This window comes from Eleutherodactylus coqui, chromosome 7 (assembly GCF_035609145.1).
Source record: "Eleutherodactylus coqui strain aEleCoq1 chromosome 7, aEleCoq1.hap1, whole genome shotgun sequence".
Taxonomy (NCBI): Eukaryota; Metazoa; Chordata; class Amphibia; order Anura; family Eleutherodactylidae; genus Eleutherodactylus; species Eleutherodactylus coqui.
Genome location: NC_089843.1, coordinates 199,349,738 through 199,351,914, shown reverse-complemented (window position 1 = coordinate 199,351,914; position 2,177 = coordinate 199,349,738). Strand labels below are relative to the sequence as shown.

At 46.2% G+C, this 2,177-nt stretch overlaps 1 non-coding gene across 1 annotated transcript; it reads left to right on the top strand.

Annotated features, from left to right (window-relative positions):
- Positions 1–527: 527 nt before the first annotated feature.
- LOC136573881 (U2 spliceosomal RNA) lies at positions 528–716 on the top strand. The gene has a single exon (XR_010786096.1). It is a non-coding gene; the product is annotated as a U2 spliceosomal RNA (small nuclear RNA).
- Positions 717–2,177: the final 1,461 nt, after the last annotated feature.

Sequence of the window (2,177 nt, the reverse complement as noted above, 5' to 3'; positions counted from 1 at the left end):
TTTTATTGCTGAGAGAGTTTGGACCAAGATTTTGCCGCTAATGATTAAAATAACCGGAATAAAGAGACTTACATTGGACGCTGTTCTGTATGGATGCCTGGAATGCCCCACACAGACTCAGAGAATTATGGCATGGAAGATGGTCAACTCGGTCAAAGCAGCTCTATGGAAGGCCAGGAACATTTTAGTTTTTAAGCACGAGATTTTATCTGTGAAGGACATTTTATCCATCAGTCTTAACGAGATGCACCAATACTACATAGTGGATAGGAAAAATTTTCCAATTTTAGCAAGGAAATGGCTTTTATCAGAGTGGAGTTCCATAATATGATGTCACCAAGTGCACTTTTTATGTGAATTTTAAGCTGTTTTGGTATGTTTTTTACAACGTGTATTATATGTAGACAAATGTTTTAAATGGTATGTTTTAAATATGTTATTTAATGTGTTTTTAATGTACTATGCACAAGCATTTTAAGAAAATGTCTATGTATATATATATATATATGTTATGTAAATAAAAACACCCCCCATTTGGAGGGTTTGTCAACTTAAAAAAAAAATCTGTTCTTATCAGTTTAATATCTGATACGTCCCCTATCTGGGGACCATATATTAAATGGATTTTTAGAACAGGGAGCTGGAAAAAGAGCTTGCTCTGTCCACTCCACGCATTGACCTGGTATTGCAGTACCTCCAGGACCGGTGCACCCCCTTTCTTATTTCAGTATTCAAAAACAGAAACGACGAGCAAGAGGTGCAGCGCAGCTGTGGCGGCTGCTGCTACCCAAGCACTTTGATTGACACTCAGCCAGTCTGCTGCCGTGGAGCTCGCAACATTGTATCCACTGAGCAGCTGCGTCTGCCAGAGTGTGCACAGCACAGGTACAACTGGAAGCAAAACAACACACACACACACACAAACACCAGTTCATATGGCAGCCGCACTCTATAGTTTGTACCTACAGCTGCGCTAATAGCCAAGTTGGAAACATCGGGCAGGCACAGCGTATCCTGGCAGCCTGCGTCTGTATGCTCCACGTATTCCGGTCATGGGTGTATGTGCAGGGGGCCCGGAGCCCCAGGGGGCCCATAAAGTCTCTCTTCCCCACATTGTAAACCAATGCTATCAATGAAGCTTTATAGTTTGGGGGCCCAGTTCCAGACTTTGTACTGGGGCCCCGCAGCTTCAAGATACACCTCCGGATCAGGATAATGCTAGGCCATTCCAACCAGCCTGTGTGAGTGACCTGCAGTCGCTGGTAGTCGAAAAGCGGCCCCCCGGCCGGCCGGCCCCGGATGCGCGTTTCAGAGTGGACAGACAGCAGCGGACCCCCAATCACACAGGCCCGAGGCTTGCTATGCAGCACGGAATACCTCATTGGACTGCAGCACTCCACGCGGGCTGAGATACACGCTCCACGTGGGATGGGCAGTATTCGTCCATGAAGATCCAGGCCAACGTTTAGAGATGGAGCAACACTCGGGGAGCAAAGAACTCCAACGAACGGACGTCTACTTTACAAGGATGTATTGCTTTATTCAATGCATGGACACAGAAACAGTTCAACCGCTCGATTACAGACCGCAGTCAATACAGTAAAGAAAGAAATGTGTCTGTTTACTGTAAACTTGCATGGAGCTCGTTTGTCAGCCACTGACGGACTGAATGCTGCTGCTGCCGCCACCGCCGCTGCTGCATGTCTGAAACGTGGTCTGACGTTACATGCACCACCAGGGATAAGGCCTTGCCTATAAGCATTCCCCAGCTGGCAAAAACGGAACCTCCCTGCCTATTCCTCACCATGGAAGAACGGAACCTACCTTTTTTTAAAAAAAAAAAAAAAAAAGAAAGCCACAGCAGCAGCCAACTAGATTTTGGTAGGCCGCTGTCTCCCCCTTGTGTGCTGCATAAAAAATGCACTCCGCTAAAAATAACAATGATCCACGAAATAGAGCGTATGGAGAGAATGAGGCTTCTAGATGAGCCGTCAGGCTATGATAAATTGTATCACACCTGGGCGATATGGATAGATGCCCGGAGCTCACCCCTATTTACTAGGTGGTTACAGACAGGGACATGTGAGTAACACGTTTAAACCACAATCGTAAAGAGAAACAACAATCCCGGAGCCCCCCCCCCCCTTTTGTTTTATTTTCTCTTTCTCCCGTGTCAT